At 42.5% G+C, this 15,812-nt stretch overlaps 1 pseudogene; it reads left to right on the forward strand.

Annotated features, from left to right (window-relative positions):
- The first annotated feature begins 10,099 nt into the window (after positions 1 to 10,099).
- LOC115196160 (inositol-3-phosphate synthase 1-A-like) lies at positions 10,100 to 15,319 on the forward strand (annotated as a pseudogene).
- Positions 15,320 to 15,812: the final 493 nt, after the last annotated feature.

Here is a 15,812-nt window from a genome sequence, read left to right on the forward strand (position 1 = left end):
GGCGACGAATTTGTAGTGAGGGCCAGCCAACGAGAGCATACAGGTCGCAGTGGTGGGTAGTATATGGGGCTTTGGTGACAAAACGGATGCCACTGTGATAGACTACATCCAGTTTGCTGAGTAGAGTGTTGGAGGCTATTTTGTAAATGACATCGCCGAAGTCAAGGACCGGTAAGATAGTCAGTTTTACGAGGGTATGTTTGACAGCATGAGTGAAGGAGGTTTTGTTGCGAAATAGGAAGCTGGTTCTAGATTTAATTTTGGATTGGAGATGCTAAATATTAGTCTGGAAGGAGAGTTTACAGTCTAACCAGACACCTATGTATTTGTAGTTGTCCACATATTCTAAGTCAGAACCGTCCAGAGTAGTGATGCTAGTCGAGCGGGCAGCAATCGGTTGAAGAGCATGCATTTAGTTTTACTAGCATTTAAAAGGAGGCCACGGAAGGAGTGTTGTATGGCATTGAAGCTCGTTTGGAGGTTTGTTAACACAATGTCCAAAGAAGGGCCGGTTGTATACAGAATGGTGTCGTCTGCGTAGAGATGGATCAGAGATTCACCAGCAGCAAGAGCGACATCATTGATATATACAGAGAAAAGAGAAAATACTTATTTCCCTCATTAAAATGCAAATGATTTTATAACATTTTTGACATGCGTTTTTTTGGATTTTTTTTGTTATTCTGTCTCTCACCGTTCAAATAAACCTACCATTAAAATGATAGACTGATAATTTCTTTGTCAGTGGGCAAACGTACAAAATTAGCAGGGGATCAAATACTTTTTTCCCTCACTGTATCTGTTCTTAGTTCTACATTTTTGGAACGGGGTTTGCTTATTTAAGATGGTGAGGAAAGCACTTTTAAAGAATAACCAGGCATCCTCTACTGATGGTATGAGGTCAATATCCTTCCAGGATACCCGGGCCAGGTCGATTAGAAAGGCCTGCTCGCTGAAGTGTTTTAGGGAGCGTTTGACAGTGATGAGGGGTGGTCGTTTGAACGCGGACCCATTACGGACGCAGGCAATGAGGCAGTGATCGCTGAGATCCTGGTTGAAGACAGCCGAGGTGTATTTAGAAGGCAAGTTGGTCAAGATGATATCTATGAGGGTGCCCATGGTCCCGGATATAGGGCTGTACCTGGTAGGTTCCTTGATAATTTGTGTGAAATTGAGGGCATCTAGCTTAGATTGTAGGACGGTCGGGGTGTTAAGCATATCCCAGTTTAGGTCACCTAACAGTACGAACTCTGAAGATAGATGGGGGGCAATCAATTCACATATGGTGTCCAGGGCACAGCTGGGGGCTGATGGGGGTCTATAACAAGCGGCCACAGTGAGAGACTTCTTTCTGGAAAGGTGTATTATTAGAAGTAGAAGCTCGAATTGTTTGGGCACGGACCTGGATAGTATGACAGAACTCTGCAGGCTATCTCTGCAGTAGATTGCAACTCCACCCTATTTGGCAGTTCTATCTTGTCGGAAAATGTTGTAGTTTGGGAGGGAAATTTCAGAATTTTTGGTGGCCTTTTTGGTGGATTCAGACATGACTAGGACATCAGGTTTGGCGGAGTGTGCTAAAGCAGTGAAGAAAACAAACTTAGGTAGGAGGCTTCTGATGTTGACATGCATGAAACCAAGGCTTTTACGGTTACAGAAGTAAACAAATGAGAGCTGGGGAATAGGTGTGATGCTGGAGGTTACAGGGCCTGGATTAACCTCTACATCACCAGAGGAACAGAGGAGGAGTAGGATAAGGGTATGGCTAAAAGCTATAAGAACTGGTTGTCTAGTGCGTTGGAAACAGAGAATAAAAGGAGCAGATTTCTGGGCATGGTAGATTAGATTCAGGGCATAATGTACAGACAAGGGTATGGTAGGATGTGAGTACAGTTGAGGTAAACCTAGGCATTGAGTGACAATGAGAGCGTTTGTGTCTCTGGAGGCACCAGTTAAGCCAGGTGAGGTCTCAGCATGTGTGGGGGGTGGGACAAAAGAGCTATCTAAGGCATGTTGGGCAGGGCTGTGGGCTCTATAGGGAAATAAAACAATAATAACTAACCTAAACAGCAGTAGAAAAAGCATATTGACATTAGGGAGAGGCATACATACCATACCACAACTCTTTAATGTCATAAAATACATAAATATCTCAAAGTCTATAGGCTAAGTTTTAAAAAACACACTATAGTGTAATGGAACGCTACACCAGGAGACTGGTCTACAATGTTTCAGTTTCAAGTTTTAATGTCTGTGCGCAAGTACAGTGAAATGTCTTTCTTGCAAGCTGTAAATCCAACAATGCAGTTATCAATAGCAATGTAATACTAAAAATAACATAAGGTAGTACAAAAAAACACAAGAAATAGAAATAAGAACACTAGAAAGTAAGTAAGCATACTACATATATACAGGGTCAGTCAGTTCCAGTACCATATTTACAATGTGCTGGAGTGATAGAGGTAGATATGCATAGGGGTAAGGTGACTAGGCATCAGGATATACAGTGCCGTGGAAAAATATTTGCCCCCTTTCTGATTTTATATATTTTTTTACTGAAAGTTATCAGATCTTCAACCAATACCTAATATTAGATAAAGGGAACCTGAATTTACAAAAAAAATAATTATACTTATTTTATTTATTTATTTAACAAAGTTGTGTAACACCCAATCCCCCTTACACTCAATAACTGGTTGTGCCACCTTCAGCTGCAATGAGTGAAACCAAATGCTTCCTGTAGTTGTTGATCAGTCTCTGACATCTCTGTGGAGAAATTTTGGCTTCTGATAGGCTAATTGACATCATTTAAGTCAATTGGAGGTGTACCTGTGGATGTATTTCAAGGCCTACCTTCAAACTCAGTGTCTCTTTGCTTGACATCATGGGAAAATGAAAAGAAATCAGCCAAGACCTCAGACAAAAAATTGTAGACCTCCACAAGTCTGGTTCATCCTTGGGAGCAATTTCTAAACGCCTGAAGGTACCACGTTCATCTGTACAAACAATAGTACGCAAGTATAAACACCATGGGACCACGCAGCCGTCATACTGCTCAGGAAGGAGATGCGTTCTGTCTCCTAGAGATGAATGTACTTTGGTGCGAAAAGTGCAAATCAATCCCAGAACAACAGCAAAGGACCTTGTGAAGATGCTGGAGGAAACAGGTACAAAAGTATCTATAGCCACAGTAAAACGAGTCCTATATCAACACAACCTGAAAGACCGCTCAGCAAGGAAGAAGCCAGTGCTCCAAAACCGCCATAACAAAGCCAGACCATGGTTTACAACTGCACATGGGGAAAAATATAGTACTTTTTGGAGAAATGTCTTCTCATCTGATAAAACAAAAATATAATTGTTTGGCCATAATGACCATCGTTATGTTTGGAGGAAAAAGGGGGATGCTTGCAAGCCGGAGAACACCATGCCAACCGTGAAGCACGGGGGAGGCAGCATCATGTTGTCGGGGTGCTTTGCTGCAGGAGGGACTGGTGCACCTCACAAAATAGATGGCTTCATGAGGAAGGGAAATTATGTGGATATATTGAAGCAACATCTCAAGACATCAGTCAGGAAGTTAACGCTTGGTCGCAAATGGGTCTTCTAAATGGACAATGACCCCAAGCATACTTCCACAGTTGTGGCAAAATGGCTTAAGGACAACCAAGTCAAGGTATTGGAGTGGCCATCACAAAGCCATGACCTCAATCCTATAGAACATTTGTGGGCAGAACTGAAAAAGCGTGTGTGAGCAAGGAGGCCTACAAACCTGACTCAGTTACACCAGCTCTGTCAGGAGGAATAGGACAAAATTCACCCAACTTATTGGGGGAAGCTTGTGGAAGGCTATCCGAAACGTTTGCCACAAGTTAAAAAATGTAAAGGCAACGCGCCCAAATACTAATTGAGTGTATGTAAACTTCTGACCCACTGGAAATGTGATGAAAGAAAGCTGAAATAAATCATTCTCTCTACTATTATTCTGACATTTCACATTCTTAAAATAAAGCGGTGATCCTAACTGACCAAAGACAATGATTTTTTTCGAGGATTAAATGTCAGGAATTGTGAAAAACTGAGTTTAAATGTACTTGGCTAAGATGTATGTAAACTTCCGACTTCAACTGTGTATGTAAATATCGGGGATTTTGCATAGACACTCCTCTGCCTACAGGTAGCCATTCCGGCTCTACCACTAAACTATCTATAAATGAACGGGGCTCTAAGGGATATTCTCCTGCACTTGCAATGGGAATATTGGAACATCATATCTTCATTTCACTTCGGCTCACTTGACGAATTGAAGAGGTCGGGCTGCGCATGAGAACGAGCGATTTACTAGGCTATTAGATGAAATATAACAGAAAAATCTAAACAAGCAAGCTATCAAATCAACGAAGAACCGTCCGTAACCTACCACTGTTGTTTAGAAGAGAAAGTTCCATCTCCTGACTCCAACGTATTCCACGGTAAGTAGACTAAAGTGCGTAGTTTAAGTGCGTACTAGGCTTTTTTTTTACTACTGAAGTGAATTTCCACTGTCAAAGTTCCGCAATAGGAGCTACGATGCTAATATCTGTGCATACATAGGCTACTCTTCAGAATTGTGTTGTTTTGTAGGCTACAGTAGGAGTCACCGATTTGCCTGAAACTCCATGTCATGCATTCACAATCTAACGGTAATGCTGTACAGTGTATAAGGATCAACTCGCTTGTCGAGTCTGACCAGCTGAGGATTTCTCCTTTTCAGCCATCAATTTCCTTTGTGTTTCCTGTAGCCTATTGTCACTGGATCGATTGCTTTCATTTTACGCTGGCGACTCGAACCCAATCTTGCTTGTGTCATTCGTTTTTCCCCGTTAACGTTTAGTAATGACCTGTCAAACACACTCCAGTAATGTCTGAAATAGACTCAAAGCAATACGATGTTTTTTTTGCATCTCAGGCGATTTTGGGGGTAGCCAGGGGCGAAAATCTGATATCAACTTTGGAGGGGACAATTACATGACATTTTCTCAAGAGCAATTCCTGAGGGGGACACCAAAAGTAGTGCTGTAACACATAGTCTACATTGTAATATGGTAAATGTATATTGAGGAACCAAAGAAATAAGGTGCTTGCTGTACTCCTAACTACGGGTACCCAAAACTACACAACTAATCACAACAGCAATACCATTGCCTTTAACAAATCTTAGTTCAGTCACCAGTTTAAGTTGACAGTGGGGGTATCCATGGCATTTTCCAATTATGTTCCTGTAGTAGAGTTAAAAATGGTTATTCCAGCAAACTTCAAATTATTAGAATAGTACACAATGCAGAACAGAACAATCAGGTTGAGGGTCATTGGCCAAAAGCCCGCAAACAGGAATATTCCAAGTTCAGACAGAAGGGTCAGATCGCCAGGAACTTTACTTTTGGTTTCTAATTTTAATTGTTGCGCTACTGGTGATGCCTGTTGATGTTAGGTAGGCAGCTACAGTAGCTGAATGATGTTAACATCTTCAGGTTTTGTTTCATTAAATGTATTTTATTTTATCTGGGTGCTTACGTCACCTACTAACACCCTGGTACTACCCATAGCTATCACTCTCCTCAGTCTGAGAAAACACTGAGAGAGAAAGGTACGGGTTGCAGATTACTCCTTTGTAGAAGTCCGTAACGTGAAATAAATAAAACGTCCCAAGGTTAATGCTGTAGATATTGTTATAAGGGGATGTGAGACTATCGTAACACGTAACTTTCAGAGTTTTATTGTTGTTATTAATATAGTTACAGAGTGCTAAAAGTGTTGCTAGCTAGCATGACTTTCTTTCTGTGATGCAGACGGCTAGCTGAGCTGCTGACTAGTGATGGTGTTGCATTATGGGGGATGTAGTTTTTGCCCTCTAAGGCGATTTTACGTTGTAACTTGTTTGTGTTGCAGTGGTTTTGTACATGAGTTGTTGTATTTTGCTACTATCAACACTGAAAGCACCTAGCAATGTATTGGGGATGTGAGACAGGATATGTGTTTTACCTTTCTTCATGCTCCTGTGTAGAACAACTTGTCAGGTGGTGCATTGGAGACTGATGTGTTCCTGTCCTGTCTTTTCACAATACTATTGCAGATCAACATAAAAGCCTTAAAGACAGCCGTGGTGTCGCTCTTCATTTCTTGGTTCTCCTGTGGTGCATAAGAAACCCGCTACATTCCTATTTTACAAGTCAAAAAAAATTGAGAACCTTTCATAATGTTGCCAAACAAAGACTCAACAAACTTACCTGAGACTCCCTGTCTCTGCCAGTCTGTCCCTGCATATCTGTCCCCAACTCTGCTGTCTGTGTGCCATCTGTTGCCTGCTCTGCCAAATGACATCATTGTGAAACATTTCCATTAGAATTTCATTTCTTTCTTATGAACATTTTATCAACTAGTCTTTGAGATATTAGGCTACTAGGGTTCTTACTTTGCGTTTTGGTGTACTGAAAAATACTCTGATGTCCGTCTTTTATTTTTCTGCCATTTTTCTACCTGGCTGGCTGGCTACACACACACACACAGTGTGTAGGTTATTTACAGTAGAAGATGGGCTTCTATCATCTTATCTTTTATCATTCTATTTGGGCTTCGATCTAAAAGGTAGCTAGCAAATGTGAAACGGATTAAAATGACAAGAGTTGACAGCTGTATGAGTTCACCATTTACACAACATATGTTGCAACCTTTTGTAATTTTAATAGTTTGTTTCATATTGGCTGGCTTCCAACAATAGCTGAATTTGCAAAGCTAGCAAGCACCAATTCCGTTTCAGTGGTGTTTGCTATAATCTTTGCTACCCGGGTTAAATAAAGGTGAAATAAAATAAATAAGTAAAAGTTCCCTTGCGACAATTTAGCTTTTGCAACGAGACCATTAAATATATTTAAGACAATGGTAGAAGAGTGTAGTTCAGTTTGGACTTCAGTTTATCGCTAACCTTATCACAGGGACTTTGAAGCACTAACTTACATCATCTGCATGCTGATCTTGGAATAAATTGACGATAGCAAAGATTCCATCTTTGACGATGCAACATAAGTGGAATAATTACTAGCTAGCTTAATAGTTAATATTTGCCCGCTAGCTCTGCATATTCAGCTAGTGTGTGTGCGCGATTGACTGGATTAACCTCACGTCAGTTACGTTCATTGAGTGCCTTTCAGACAGTGGATACGACCCCTCTGTTACCTTGCCAACTAAGGAACTGGCAGTGGATCAAACCATTGTGAGGCAAAGGGTGGGGGGGGTCGCAATCTTTTGAAACTTAAAAACGCGCTATAAGTGTCTATAATCAGCACAATTGCTTTCATTGCGTATTATTAATATTATTTAAATTACATAGTTATGTTTCAGTGATATATTGGGGGGGACAAATCATATTATTCCCAGGATGGGGGGGTCGTGTCCCCGCCCCTGGGGGTAGCCCAAACCTGCAATAGAACCCTGGCCCAGCGACTATCAGGCCAATACCTTTAAACCGCTACGCCAAGAGATCCGAACCTCTTGACAAGATGCCTAGGTATTGGTTAAGGTTGCTATAATATTTCCTTCCGGAGAGCTGTCCCCACGCCTCTCTATACCAGTGGTTCCCTATACCAGTGGTTCCCAACCGTTCTCGGTTTCCAAACCACCAACTGAATTTTGCTCTGCCCGGAGTAGCCCCTCATGTGCATTTGACCAGTATGCCTATGGTCTCGAGTCTTCTCAAGTACCCCCTGTGGAAAAGCCAAGTACCCCTGGTGGGGAACCAATGCTCTAAACGAAGTTCCTCCCCACTGGGCAAAAACTGGTTGAATCAAAAAAAAATTCCATGTCATTTCAACAAAAAGAAATGTTATGTTGTTGAATCAATGTGGAAAACTGGATTGGATTGCATTTGCAAATAGGCATCAATATAAGAGAATTTCTTTTCACCCCCTTTTTAAAATTTGTTTGTTAACCTAAATCCAATGTCATGTGAAATGTTCTGGTGATTTCATGTTAGTTGACAACTCAACCAAATGTTAATCAAAAATAGACATTGAACTGATGTATGTACCCAGTTGGTCAAGTGTACATGCCTCTGCGAGGGCGCCATCCCACATCGGACTCCAACTTCACCCCGACTGTCAAACAACCGCTTTAACCGTTAGGCCAAGAGATCTGAACCTCTTGATGAGACTTATGTAGGCTATAGATAGGTGTAATCTAGAGCCAGGCAGGGAAAAAAGTGATTATAAAGGGAATTTGACAATTTTGACAGTGTTCGGACAAAAACTTGAATACCTGAATTTCAACCAAAATGCCCGATCTACACTCATTTGTTTGTGCCAGTAGGCTACAAAGTTTTATGATATCTTCATCCATTGTCTGTTACATTTGTCAGAGTGGTATTTTTAACAATTTAGACAGCCGTTTCTAATATACAGTAAGTAGGGCCAAAAACTCTCACATCAACACCATTATCCCAGAAACCCTAGACCCACTCCAATTTGCATACCGCACCAACAGTTCCACAGATGATGCAGTCTCTATTGCACTCCACACTGCCCTTTCCCACCTGGACAAAAGGAACACCTATGTGTGAATGCTATTCATTAACTACAGCTCAGCGTTCAACACAATAGTGCCCTCAAAGCTCATCAATAAGCTATGGACCCTGGGACTAAACACCTCCCTCTGCAACTGGATCCTGGACTTCCTGACGGACCGCCCCCAGGTGGTAAGGATAGGTAACAACACATCCGCCACGCTGATCCTCAACACGGGGGCCCCTCGCGTGCGTGCTCAGTCCCTTCCTGTACTCCCTTTTCACTCATGACTGCACGGCCAGGCACGACTCCAACACCATCATTAAGTTTGCCGATGACACAACAGTGGTAGGCCTGATCACCGACCGATGAGACAGCCTATAGGAAGGAGGTCAAAGACCTGACCATGTGGTGCAAGGACAACAACCTCTCCCTCAACGTGATCAAGACAAAGGAGATGATTGTGGACTGCAGGAAAAGGAGGAACGAGCAAGCCCCCATTCTCATTGACGGGGCTGTAGTGGAGCAGGTTGAGAGCTTAAAGTTCCTTGGCATCCACATCACCAACATACTAAGATGGTATCAGCACACCAAGACAGACATAACCTATTCCCCCTTAGGAGACTGAAAAGATTTGGCATGAGTCCTTAGATCCTCAAAAGGTTTTACAGCTGCACCTTCGAGAGCATCCTGACGGGTTGCATCCCTGCCTGGTATGGCAACTGCTCGTCCTCTGACTGCAAAGCACTACAGAGGGTAGTGCGTACGGCCCAGTACATCACCGGGGCCAAGCTTCCTGCCATCCAGGACCTCTATACCAGGAGGTGTCAGAGGAAGGCCCTAAAAATTGGCAAAGACTCCAGCCACCCTAGTCATAGACTGTTCTCTCTGCTACTGCACGGCAAGCAGTACTGGAGCGCCAAGTCTAGGTCCAAGAGGCTTCTAAACATCTTCTACCCCCAAGCCATAAGACTCCTGAAGAGCTAATCAAAGGGCTACCCAGACTATTGCCCCCCCCCTCCCCCCACGCTGCTGCTACTCTGTTATCTACGCGTAGATACTTTAATAACTCTACCTACATGTACATAATCACCTCGACACTGGTGCCTTCGCACATTGACTCTGTATCGGTACCCCCTGTATATAGCCCGCTATTGTTATTTACAGTGTTGTCTAAATATTTGTTATGCTTATCTCTTACTTTTTTTAAAGGTATTTTCTTAAAACTGCATTGTTGGTTAAGGGCTTGTAAGTAAGCGTTTCACTTTAAGGTTTACCTACACCTGTTCAATTCGGCGCATGTGACAAATTAAAATTTGATTTGAAGCCCTAATGCAATTCTGAAGTCTATTTGCTGTATATTCTAAAATGTATTAATTATTGTCTTTTGTTGAAATTATAACGACATTCCAACCATGTTCACCATTATCCAGTCCAATTGTGGCATGATTCCACTATTTATCAGTTTTCATCAGTTTCAATGCAGGACTTTTATTTTGAAGGCGAACCGCTGATTTGACTATTGTTGCTAAACGCTACTGCTGCTAACTTCACAGTCGTGGCTTGTGGCGTATTACTATCGAAAGTGCGGAGTTCCGACTGAGACGTTTCACTTGAACAACACTCCAAGTCGTAATTCAAGTGAGAATCTCAGAGAAAATGTTGTGACGTTTCACCACAGACTTTTAATCTTTTCAACCAAAAGATGACAAATACGCTTTTGACAATTAGCCTCTAAACTTGTTAATGTAGATAGTTTGACCATATTGTCAATGTTAAGCGAGCTAGCTAACTTTTTTTTATTTTCATCGTTAGCTACCTTATCAATTTATTCAGTCTATACTTATTTTTCTAATTTTAATATTTTTTTGCTATATTTTTGGAAATTAAGTTGTTCAAATAAATAAATGAAGCCAAAGAACCCCTAGGCTAACTCTGTCTTAATATCTCCCCTAACTCTCCTGTTGCACTCTTTATCACTCTTTCTTTTTGTCTCTCTGCCTCTCTCTGTGCCACTCTCTCTCAAGCCTGCAGTCATGACTGAGAACATTCGTATCAACAATCCCAATGTGAAGTACACAGATACACACATCGAGGCTCAATACTGCTACCATACTACTGCTGTACGCAGGGATGGAGACACACTCACAGTAAGTCTCACACACACACACACACACACACACACACCAGCATCACCGATCTCATTTCTAACTGTTACTCTCGCGTCTCCACCCCTCCAGGTGACCCCGTCCGTTAGTGAGCTTGAGTTCCGTACTGAGCGACGTGTCCCTAGGCTGGGGGTGATGCTAGTTGGCTGGGGAGGAAACAATGGGACAACCGTCACCGCTGCTGTCCTGGCCAACAGACTAGGACTCACCTGGAGAACCAAAACTGGAGAACAGGTAAGGTGGTGTGTGTCTCATTGAGCCTACTTTGTAACAGTTTTTTGGCCTATTTTCCAAAGACATGTCTCTCCCCTGATGCAGAGCCTCATTATACCCCTAATACAGTGATGGGCACACACACACACACACACACACACAATGGTTTCATGGAGTGTTAAGGGCTTAACATTGACTGACACACTAATGTATACAACACAGGCAGTCCTTTACCTTATATAGATTTTTTTATTTTACCTTTATTTAACCAGGCAAGTCAGTTAAGAACAAATTCTTATTTTCAATGACAGCCTAGGAATAGTGGGTTAACTGCCTTTTTCGGGGGCAGAACGACAGATTTTTTACCTTGTCAGCTCAGGGATTCGATCTTCCAACCTTTCAGTTACAAGTCCAATGCTCTGACCACTAGGCTACCTGCCGCCTCGGGGCATCATTACTTCCCCAAATGTGTGTTATTTTTTTTTCTTCCCCGTTTGAAAAAATCCCTCAAATCATTCTCCATTTAATGCAGAGACATTCAAAGTTGGGGTCATGACCCCTAGTGGGTCCCGGGGGGAATTGCAGTGGGTTTGCCAAAACAATTTAAAAGTAAACAATATTGTATAGGATAATATAAAACGTTTTAGATAATTTGAAAACTAATTTTGAGTGCATTTATTTATTGGTTTTCTTAATTCTGATAAGAGAGATGAAAATGTAGTGAATTGAAGGTTATTTGTTGATGTACAAATCCCAATTTTTAAAAAAAGAAATTGAAATGGTAAATTAAGGTTGTGTCATTAGATTTTGGGTGGGGTTGGCTGAAATTCTGGTTGGAAAAAAGGAGTCCCCGTAGAAAAAGTTTGAATACCACTGATTTAATATGTTGTTATTATTCAATACTTTTGTTTTGTCTCTGTTTTATTACCCTCTCCCCCTTTTCCAACCCCCCTCCCCCTTCCCAGAAAGCCAACTACTACGGTTCCCTCTTCCAGTCCTCAACTGTGTGTTTAGGGCCGGGGCCAGATGGAAAGGAAGTTAACATTCCGTTCCGTGACCTCCTACCCATGGTGCACCCTAATGATATTGTCTTTGATGGTAAAGGAGTGTGTGTGTGTATGTGTGCATGTCTGTCTATGGGTGTGTGTGTGTCTATATGTAATCAGAGAAGGAATGCTGACACCAGGTCAGTTCTTCATGGGCCACTGTGGAGATGGAGAAGGTAAAAGGCTTCATGTGGAATGTCTCTCTGCCAGGCTGGTTATTTAACCTCCTGTTTAACTCTATCAGTTTATCTAGCACCATTATTCAGCACTGCCCCGGAGGCAGAGGTACAGTATACACCTCTGGTCCTCTAGTCTAACTGGTCCTCTATCTTGTTTTGGGCCTGTCTGATGGGTTTTCTTTGAAGAGACATTAGGTTTGTAAAACGTTAGCTAACTAATTAAATAAAGAGAGTGTGTGTGTCAGGCTGGGACATCTCATCCATGGACCTGGGCAGTGCGATGGAGAGAGCCGAGGTCCTTGATTGGTCCCTCCAGGAGAAGCTCCGCCCACACATGAGCAACCTCCGACCCCGAGCCTCCATCTATATCCCAGAATTAATAGCTGCCAACCAGGCGGGCCGAGCAGACAACATTCTGAAAGGGACCATGGCTGAACAGGTACGCCCAATCCCAAGTAGTGTGTGTGTGTGTGTGTGTGCCTCGTACACTCTGTCCCCTAACCCTTTATCTCTTACCCCATAGACCCTATGTGTCTCTGTGTGTCTGAGTAGTGATTCTTCTCTCTCTCCCTCCAGGTGAAGCAGATCAGAGCAGACATTCAGGACTTCCGGCATTCAAGCGGCGTGGACAAGGTCATCGTTTTGTGGACGGCCAACACCGAACGTTTTTGTGACCTCACAGCCGGGGTCAACGACACGGCCAAGAATCTCCTGGCTGCCATACAGGTAGAGATCTGACAGATCTATTCTCTCTCTCTCTTACACTCTCTCCCTCTCCCTTTTACACTCTCTCTCTGTCAGTCAGGTGGGGAGGTGTCTCCCTCTACTTTGTTTGCCGTAGCCAGTATCCTGGGGGCTGTGCCTACATTAACGGTTCTCCCCAGAACACGTTTGTCCCTGGGGCGATAGAGCTGGCTGTGGAGAGAAACGTGTTCATAGCAGGAGATGACTTCAAGTCTGTTCAGACAAAGATCAAGTCAGTCCTGGTCGACTTCCTCATCAGTGCTGGGATCAAGGTGAGAGGTCGACCCAGTCCATTTGATGTTTCATTCACTTTAATCGGACTTCTGTTATATGAACAGTCCCCGTTCCACTTGTATAATGACAAAGTACATAATTATACAATTACTAAGTTATTCTAAAATTACTATACAACATGTTAAAACTGTTATTACAACGGTAGTACCCAGGTATAAGGGCAATTTCATGTGTGTAAACACTAGGCTAATACCAGACTGTACAATAACGTGTTGCCGTCTGTTGCCATGACAGCCCACCTCCATTGTCAGCTACAATCACCTTGGCAACAACGATGGTATGAACCTCTCGGCACCGCAGCAGTTCCGCTCCAAGGAGATCTCCAAGAGCAATGTGGTGGATGACATGGTCAACTCCAACCCTATACTGTACCACAAAGGGGAGAAACCTGACCACTGTGTAAGTTTGTGTGTGTGTGTGTGTGTGTGTGTGTGTGTGTGTGTGTGTGTGTGTAACACAGAGAAACCTGATCTGTGTTAAGAGTTGAATGTGTGTGTTTTTTCATACCTGGTAGATATCAATAGCATTGCGTTTCTTTTACTAAGTGGCAGAAAGTATGCATAGTTTTTCTTGAGAATTACTTGACTCTGTTGTCTTGCTGTGCGTGTGTGTAGGTGGTGATTAAGTATGTGCCGTATGTGGGGGACAGTAAGAGGGCGATGGATGAATACACCTCTGAGATCATGATGGGAGGAACCAACACTATCGCAATGCACAACACCTGTGAGGTGAGACACACACACACACACCTACACCTCAACCTGATTTTTCTAACAAAGGTGTCTCTCTCCAGGACTCTCTGCTAGCCAGCCCTATCATCCTGGACCTGGTCCTCCTCACAGAGTTGTGTCAGCGTGTATGTGTTCGGCCCCAAGGATCAGAGACCTTCCAGTCCTTCCACAGTGTCCTGGCTATCCTCTCCTTCATGTGTAAAGCTCCCCTCGTCCCCCCTGGGGCCCCGCTGGTCAATGCCTACTTCAGACAGAGAGCCTGCATTGAGAACATCATGAGGTCAGAACACATACCACCCTGTCTTGTTAGGGATTTGTCTTAGTGGTCTCCAATCGTAATGTTTGTTACTGAACTTCCTGTCTCTTGTCCAATAATAATGTTGTACCGGTCTCTGTGGTTATATGGATTCAGTTTTGCAACTGACTAGGTATCCCTTTTCCCTTTCAGAGCGTGCCTTGGTCTCCCCCCTCAGAACCACATGCACCTGGAGCACAAGCTGCAGAGGGGCTTCCTGCCTCGCCACGACAACCGTATCTACGACAATGTGCCTACCAAGATGGTCCTAAGCACCGGTTACCACGTCTCCCAACAGAATGGTGTCTGCGCACACGTGGTGAAAGAGGCAACGTTTGGATAATGGCTGCAGATTAGGTCTCTGTCATCACGGGGAAGATTCTAGAAGTGTCCACAGCCATAGAGAAACAATTACATCCATAGTTTAGTTTAATAGGATCCCCATTAGCTGTTGCACATGCAGCAGCTACTCTTCCTGGGGTTACACAATATTACATATTCAGATACTTATATACAGTGCAGTTAAATTAGATCCATAGAAAGTTATCCAAACTCTTTATACAGCATACTGTATGATGATCATGTTTTATTTGGCCTATTTGTGTAAGATGCATACAGTAGGAAAAATTGGCTCAAATCATTGTAACTTTTGGATGACCAGTTTAATATTCTGTGGTTTTAGACTCGTATTGCTCATATACATACCAACTTAACCAAACTCTGTTCTTGTATTTGTTCCAATGACATGTAAAATGCAATGTTACCCTACCATCCCTACCCTTCTTGGAGTAAACTAATGGACAACAATACTTATACTGCTACTTACAGCTATTTTCGCTCACATCTACGATACCTGTATTTAAACAATTATACATGTATTGCTAATTTCCCCTTTCTTCAAGTGCTGGATTTTCACCCACAGCGGCCAATCCACCATTCATTCTGATAGTAAATCCAACCCTCCAATGTCTACAGATTAACCCATCTTTCCCGGTATAATGCCATTTTTATATTTCCTTTTGCAATACATCCCTCCATTTTACTATGTCTTTTGAGTCCTTGTAACATTTCTACCGATATTGCCAAAAAAATAAATACTTTACCCAAGAGTATAATCATATTTCCCATTGACTGATCTGAAAAAACATGATCTCCTAACAATACAGTTTCCATGTCCCTGATATTATGGCATAACAACCATCCCTGGACCTGACTGCAAAAGTGAGCCACCAATAGACAGAACCAGAAAATATATATTCTAGTGATTCTGCTTCCTCGTGGCAGAGTCTGCACAAGGCTGACTGTTCAATGTCCCATATATATTGAGCATTATTTTTGTAGCAAGTATTTTATGTAATAGCTTAAATTGAAACAAACGGATTGATGTGTCAATTGTTTATGTCAGTTCATAGACCCGATGCCAAGGTATTGGGACATCAAAAACCTCTTCCCAAATGACTAGAATTTCTGTACTGTACTGCTGTCAAACCTTTTGACAACAGATTTTTTTCTCTATCAGTACATTGGAGTTTAGCCATATTATTTGCTCTAATATTAGATATGCCTTTTCTGGAGGATGAAATTGAAATTGCAATACTTTAAAAAGGA

Source organism: Salmo trutta, chromosome 6 (genome assembly GCF_901001165.1).
Source record: "Salmo trutta chromosome 6, fSalTru1.1, whole genome shotgun sequence".
Taxonomy (NCBI): Eukaryota; Metazoa; Chordata; class Actinopteri; order Salmoniformes; family Salmonidae; genus Salmo; species Salmo trutta.